The sequence below is a fragment of the Mytilus edulis genome, chromosome 2 (assembly GCF_963676685.1).
Source record: "Mytilus edulis chromosome 2, xbMytEdul2.2, whole genome shotgun sequence".
Classification (NCBI taxonomy): Eukaryota; Metazoa; Mollusca; class Bivalvia; order Mytilida; family Mytilidae; genus Mytilus; species Mytilus edulis.
In genome coordinates this window covers 44,432,956-44,441,508 of record NC_092345.1, presented here as the reverse complement: position 1 = coordinate 44,441,508, position 8,553 = coordinate 44,432,956, and the positions used below count along the sequence as shown (strand labels likewise).

At 31.3% G+C, this 8,553-nt stretch overlaps 1 protein-coding gene across 1 annotated transcript in view; it reads left to right on the top strand.

Moving 5' to 3' along the window:
- Positions 1-8,553, top strand: part of LOC139512221 (fap1 adhesin-like) — a 33,887-nt gene continuing 25,334 nt past the window's right edge. The window contains exon 1 of the mRNA XM_071299663.1: positions 1-139. The gene's annotated coding sequence lies outside the window, so the exon portion shown is untranslated. The remainder of the gene's footprint in view (positions 140-8,553) is intronic.

Sequence of the window (8,553 nt, the reverse complement as noted above, 5' to 3'; positions counted from 1 at the left end):
ATATTTATATAAATATACAAACGTACTTCTACCATTTAACAATAAAACAATCGATTTATTTTAATAAGATATACACAGCGTGAAATCGACAATACTAACATTTGTCATCAGTTGAAACACATATCTCACCTGTTCACAGGTAAATATATAATTTTTATTACATGTTGATTATTGATAACCTTTTCATGCATTATTTTTTCCAGATAATATATATTTAGCCTTTCACATGCACTTGCTAACATCTAGCGTGCTGCAAATTATTTAAGTTATCTTGTTTTAGTGAAAGATAACTATCGTTATTTTTATTATCATAATTTCTTAACGACATATTAAGCTTGAAAACGGAAAGAGGTCGTCACGCAGAATCTTTAAATCTATCAAATAATCTATTTTAACTCTTGCACAAACAAGCACAATTGTTTATTTCTAAATAGATAGTTCATATCAGCATTTTACGCGTTTTGTAAATTGCTATAAATGCAAGTTTGACAAGTAAAATGTTTTTTGTTTATTTACAAGCACTCGAAATTATTCAATAATTTAAATTGTTGTGTTATAGTTTGATCTTTAAACTGGCCAACCGCTGGTTGATATTTGGCCACAAACTTTGTGTATAGTTAAGGGAGAAACAAGTAGGGGTTCAAATTATTAGGTCTTTTGGTAGTTCTATGTTACTATAGTAACACGTATTGTATTGTATGGTATAGGATAAGTAATCTCCTTAGAACATCTTGGAGTTCATGTTGACGAACCTTTGTTGTTACTGTTGCTTGCTACATGAATGCTTGGTTAGGATTTTGGAGGTTAATGTTTTACGCCTGTCTTAGTCTGTCTTGTACGAAAGACTGGCGTTGACACTCTGTTGTTTATATTTCTGTTTTCAAACTTGACAGTTCAGAGTTCCAAGTTAACAATACTCACTAAGTCTTACAACTTGACAATTCTCACTTCCAAGTTGACATTTGCCACTTCCAACATTCACTTAATATTTCTCAGTTTCCCAAACTTAAACTTGACAATTGTCACTCAGTTCAAACTTGTTAATGAGAAATGTCAATTTGGAACCGAGAAATATCATGTAAGAGCTGAGAAATGTACCGAGAAATATCAACTTGGCAGTGAGAAATGTCTATTTTGTTGAAAATAAACTCATCATAGATACCAGGATTAAATTTTATATTTACGCCAGACGAACTGAGAAATGTCAACTTGAAAGTAAAAATGTAATTTGTTTCTGACAAACGTACATTTCTGTAATGATAATTTCTATATATAGTATGATTATACAGTGGTTAAAGTTAACCTCAAGGTCAAGAGATTAACCGAAATTGCCAGTGCAATTAACCTTGTCAGAGTGAAAAGAGAAGGTCCAACAATTGTATTTCCAAATGTCTAGGCTTTGAATGTCTAAAAACAATTTTTTTTTCAAACAAATTTTATTCACAAACATTGAAATCACACATTTTCCGTCAGATTCTGACATAGCGACATGTAAAAATTGCAGTGGCTGTCGTTACATCTTTACATATTCTGCATATAAATCAGGTCATATATATTATAGTTATGCAATCTTTGTGAATATTTGTTTCTTTTCAAATTATGCATGTTGTGCAACAGCTTGTACAACCTGACCTTCGACACTACGAATACTTATAATACAGACATGATGTGCTTTTTAAAAAGTGTCATAAAATTAGACAATTTGAGTCTTTATCATATTTTAATTCATGCTAATGATTTCCTATATTTTAAAAGTATCTACACGTTTTCGACGGTGAATATTTTTCATATGCTGTGTTTGTAAATATCTTCTTAAAAAAACTTCTATAATTGTAATTATATGTTTGGAGAGAAAAGGCTAAGATCAATGGTAAAACATGATTGTATTTAATGAAATAGAGATTTAGTCAGTGCAAGTTAGCACTATCCTTTTTGAGTACTGAAACAACAGCTGTCTGGATGGAAACTATTTTATATCGGTAGGAACTTGCATACGATACTTAAGTACCGTCTTTTAATATATATCATGTATATAGGTAAGAAATGTTCTGTTCCTTTTGGATTTTTAAATCAGTGCTTGGGTTTATTTGAAGAAGAAAAAATCAAAAAGAAAATCATGGATCGAAACCGATATCAAATGAAAAACAATTAAGATGGGTCTGGATAAGTTTGAGGGAAAGTTCATTTAATTCTGTATTCTTTATTTTTTCAAACCATTTCTATCTTTTATGAATGTTGCCCATTATTCTCTATTCCTAATATTTTAGCACCCCATGATTCTCAGATCTGTGTATTTTGTTTTTGCAATATTCTTCTCCATCCTTAATATTTTGCCCATTTTCCCGCTGGAGCAGAACTTCTAACATATGCAACAAATGAACATCCACATTAAAAAAGTCTTACAAAAAAAACCCCCAAGCAATGTAAAGGAAAGATACCATTAAAGAAAAGCTTCAACTCGTACCTTTGAAAGTCGACTAACCAAATAACAGTAAAAAAACAGATCTTTTCAGAATTCTATGATAAATTTATAATGTATTTATAATAACACATTACATTCTATAGCGCAGAAAAGAATACTTGCAATTGGTGAAAGCCAGATGAACGTACTTAAGATACTCAAAAGATAACTAAGGCGATTGACTGTTAAGTCCTGACTTGTTAAAACTACATTTAATTCAAAAGTTAAAGTAGATTACTGTTTTTTAGTCCAAACAACTGAATTATTATCAACTTCTCAGAACAAACTTTAATAATGCATATGAAAAAAGTAAAATAACAAAAATACTGAACTTCGAGGAAAATTCAAAACGGAAATTCCCTAATCAAATGGCAAAATCAAATGATAAAACACATCAAACGAATGGACAACAACTGTCATATTCCTGACTTGGTACAGCATGGTTTTGTCCCAAAAATCATTATTTATATCTTATATATGGTTCAATTCCTTGTCAATGATGAAAAAGTAACCTTAACTATTCGTTTTAAACTCCGAAACTGAAGACACATACGTAATTTATTAAACAAAATACCGGACTTCAAGGTTATTTCCAAAAGGAGGAAGTCCATAAAGCGCACAAAATCAACCGTAAGACGATACCAACCGATTTGAAAACTTATCGTATTTATGAATTAGTATATACATTTTTGCAAAGAAAATGTTGTGTTAAATCAGGTCTATAGCTAGGTAAACCTCCCACTTTTATGACAATTGTTTATAGTTCTGTTATATTGATACATTGGAATCAAAAATCCCAAATGGACATTAATATGAAAATAATTAGGATCTAGCAGCCCAAACTGTGTAAACATCACATGCATACAATACAAAAATCTAACAAACACGCAAATACTAGTACATTTGACAAGGATGTCAACAAGAGTTTTTGTAGTTGATTGCGCACACAGTAAATTAAGACATATAATATAATGCCATACTTGATATAAGAAGATGTGGTATGAGTGCAATGAGACAACCTGCCATCACAATTTGTAAAAGTAAACCATTATAGGTCAAAGAATGGTCTTCAACACGAAGCCTTGTCTCTCACCGAACAACAAGCTATAAAGGGCCCCAAAAAATTAGTAGTGTAAAACCATTCAAGTGGGAAAACCAACGGTATAATCTATACAAAAACGAGAAACTAGAAACTAGAAACATTTATGAACCACATCAACAAACGACAACTACTGAACATCAGATTCCTGACTAAGGACAGTTGCAAACAAATGCAAATAATTCAACGTTTTAATAGGTACCAACCTGTATCCTTATTTAAAGCAATAGTGTGACTTCACAACATAGAAATACACACTATAAAATATCAATTGAAATGGCATAACTCAATCAAGAGACGTATTAACAGTAGTGAACATACACTGAACGAAGACATTTGATCTATGATACAACGTAAATATAAAATCAATAAAATAAGTGGTGAACAAACAAATGCAACAGTGGTATACCGCTGTGAGATGTGTTGTTCATACTACACAAGTACACTACAAAGTATTGAAAGTATAAATACTAGGGATAAAAAAATGAAAATAAAAATACAGTAAATAAATGATACAGAACAGTTTGTTGAACAAAACATTTTTTTCTTCAAATTCCTTACTTGTTACACTGAGTTACTAAATGATTAAAAAAACGATGGAGTTTTACTGGCTTGGACCAGACAGTGCTCTCATTTAATCGAGCCGTCATTAACATTGCCTCTTTATGGCGAAGTCTATGCAGTATGTTTGTTGTCAATAATCTCTTCCAATATATCAAACGAGGCATTCATAGGCGGATCCAGGAGGGGGAGGCCTGGAGGCCCGCCCCCCCTTTTCGTGGGAAAAATTTGGTTGATTATATAGGGAATCATTGAAGCATGACTGGAGCGCCCCCCCCCCCCCCCTTTTAGGTCAGTCAGCGGGCCCCCTTAGGAAAAGTTCTGGATCCGCCACTGGGCATTGCAATCATCTTCCTTTGTTTGTTATTTTCTTTGAATTATAAATAAAACCTAAATATCAAAGGAGTGATATATCTGAAAGTACGTATTGCATAGTATCTTTTTTTTTTAATTGTGCAAGTCTTAAGTTCAAGAAAAACAATAATAAATCTTCAGACATCGGCAATTCACTGTCACACAGTGCATTCTTCATCGTGTGATATCTTAATTTAATGCAGCACATTTTATATAACCCTGAAAATTGCATCGTTAACCATTGGGTTACCGGATACATGACATATACATATTATTGTCAATGCCTAGAATCAAAGAAACTCGAGCGGAAAATTTGTTTTACATTTGTCATGAGGGCCTTTTATAGCTGACAACGCTGCATGCCGAGGTCTGTACGATGACCTATTGCTGTTTATTTCTGTGTCATTTGGTGTCTTGTGGAGAGTTGTCTCATGGCAATCATATCATATCTTCTTACTTTTAAATTTGTAGGTTCGATTTGGCATGCTTCTAATAATTTAAACAGTATAATTTTTCTATTGCTATATGAGTGGACTCAAGTTTATAGGTGCAATACCACCAATTTGAAATCATAGTACATCACATCCGGTTGCATACGAAATAAATATTCTAATGATTTTGACAGCTGTAGGGAATACATCCTACATTACAGTAACAAATATCTGGGTCATTAACTTACATCTTTGGTGTTTCAAAGCATCATTTTTTTTATTTGGTGTTTCTTTGCAATATTTTGGAAACTTGAGGTTACACGGTTAGAAAAGACAAAATAATGTTGTTAAATTTTTTCTTCTTCAACGTCCTACAGGCAAATTTTACCGTTGGCTAATTTCACTGTTCTTCAATGCACCAGTTCGTTTATTAGAACGACTTAAAGTGTACTAAATGATAATTAAATATAAGTACGTAGTACGGTTTGTTTACCATGTATATTTCATTAGCATTGACATAAACCTAGGAAAAGTATACCTAAAACTTTATCAATATATATGTTCTTGCATTAACTATAGTAACTATTCCAACCAAAATATATTTTCCTTTTTTTTTTTGGTTGTGTAATTATACCTTAAGTTCTTTCGTTCATATTTCTCTATCGTTAAAGATCTTGCATTTCACAATTTAAGAGATTTAAGAGAAAACCCAGTTTCATGATAGAGCCACCTATTTTTGGTAATAAGAATTATTAATTTGTTAACGTTGTCATAGTTACACTGATACATGCTACACGATTACAATTGTAGTTTATCAACGTATCATCATTATAGTAAACACATATGTGAAGACATATCTCACCTTCTCAAGTTAATTATTTCGGATGTTTATCTAGGTATAAAACCAGATTTAACTAACAATTTTCTTCGATAAATACGTGTACCATGTTTGCAATATGACAGTTGTTTTCCATTCGTTTAGTTGGTCGATAAAGTATAATATTTGATTTTTTCAGTTTATATGGACTTTCTCTTATTTGCATTTACCCTAGTTAGAGTTCGAGGTTTTTTTGTTAACACTTTTTACCTCAATTGAAAAGGTCATTAGACCTAAAACAGGCAATTCTTGAGATATATATATTTAGCACCTCATGTTGTGCTTTACCATCTTTGCCGCGAGTTTATTGGTGTCTGCTTGGTATTAAGTTATCATAGAGATCCATTTTGTTACACCTTGTGATCAATTTAATTTTGGCAATCGCCATTGACAGTCAGTAGGGTTTAAGAACATCAGTTGTTCGACCTGTTAGTCAAATGTGTTTTGTTAAAATATATTTTTTCACTCTTTTTGGTCTTTTAAAAAATGTTGTTTGTGATGTATTTATACCCTTTAAAACGAAATGTGTTGCATGCACACGTATAAAAATTGCGGTTTTTATCCAACGCAATCATAGGTTTGAACGTTGTTTTCAATTTAGACTTTTTTTTTATATTTTATATGTATGTATGTTTATTTACTATACCAAATGCATTACATGTATTTTGTGTCTCTTTGTATTTGTCCCACACCTATGTTAATCAATTGACATTCTAATGCAACAAATTTGTAACGTTCATTTTGATTGGATAACGTCACATATTTACATGGCATCAATTGACAATTGATGGTATGGGACGTACGCGCAAACGCAGACGGCATATGGCAAACTTTACAGTTATCTTCTAAATATAGATGACAAATCAATGTTATTTGTTTTAGCTTGTTTTTATCTATGCCTAAGAATTCGTCAATAGTTAAAATCATATTGGAACGGATATTAATTCCTTTTTTTTTAATTTAATTAATTTTCAAAGAGGTGAATGTTTTGCCGCAATTAACCATGAATGAAAGTAAAAAATGCTGTAAGACATTCTTGATTGATTGTCGAATATTAAAATAAAATCATAATACATTTAGTTTAAACATATTTATTCATCATCAATATAAATATATCATCATACAAATACACAATAATAATAGGATTCGGAAACAAGCTATATATAGCTTATATTATTGCATACGAAATAAATATTCTAATGATTCTGACAGCTGTAGGGAATAAATCCTATATTACAGTAAAAAATATCTGGGTCATAAACTTATATCTTTGGTGTTTCAAAGCATCATTTTTTTATTTGGTGTTTTGATACATCTACTGTTGCCTTTATTTATATTAATCCGTTTCCTTGAAATACAAACTCCAGTTAACTATTACATGAATATAGCATGCAATGTTTCAATGATATGGAACAAGATAAAATAAGTAACTATATGACATAAAAAGAGAGGAGAAAAAAAACCTCATTTTAAAATGATGAAAATAAATAATACATTTGATACTAAACCAACGGTATTCTTATTTTCGTTAATGTCATTTCGTTCTTTATATTAAGACAATTGTAAAAAAAAACGTGTGTAGAGAACATGTATGCCAAATTAATAATATAATTATTTGTTGATTCCTCCTCTCCTACCTTTCTTTTAAACTCTCCTATCTAAAGTTACAGATTATACTCTTATAGTTAATGTTCCCTTGGTTTTTGATTGCTTCCCGTACTTTATTTTATGATTTATCCAATTATGACTATTGAACACCGGTATACTACAGTTGCCTTACTTTTGGCATTGTACAGTTTCATCGTTTACTCAGACTGTGAATGACGACTTTGTAATGAACTCCTTGAATGTGTAATGATTATTATTTCAGACTGGGAATACATTGTTTGTATGATGTATGTTTACATAACTTTTACTTGCTGAATTACAATTATTGTCACGTTAACCAATAATGTTTGTTGGGGTTGCTCATACAGTTTTGCCAATAAAACGGAATTGTTTGGGTTGCTTATACAATTTTGTCAAATAAAACGGAATTTTATACTGTCATGCACGTTTGAGATTTAGCTAGTTATGGAACAAAGTTTTACTCATAATGATTTTATGAAAATTCCCAAACCAAGCCAGCAACATATCCAGAAATCAACGCCACTTTGCTTATTTGAATATTATACTAAAGAAATCGGATACGGGTCACGGAAATTGCATTAAAATGATAGGGAATTTTGAAAAAAATGTCTGTTTTAATTTTAATTTAAGTGATAGACAGGTTGCCGGGGCAGAAAATGAATTTACACAACAATATACACCATTTAAACGAAACACAATGACTGTTGTTGCAAAAATACAGGTTCCTGAGCTATTTTAAAAATCGAAGCGAGAGGCTCTTAACATTGCAGTATAAAATACAGGCTAAAATGGCTGAAACGTCAAATTTGCAAACTTCGTGTTGAAAATTGTCTTACAAGGTCATTACAAAAACAGGTTGCCGGGGTGAAATATGAAACTTGAATTTCCAAAGAATAAGCAAGTCCAAACCTTGTATGTGTAGTCGTTGAACTCTAGGTTCCCACGTAAAATTAAATTGTCACTATTTCAAGAAGAATAAACTCACGAAAGCACGAAAAATTCACTAAATTCGCGTTCATTGTTTTGATTTTGACCGCCTGACAACTTTACGGAAATATCAAAGTGATTGTAAATAAGGACTCTGTGACGGGCAACTTATAATATCCGTGTTTTAAAGATTTTAATGATATCAAGCCTATCA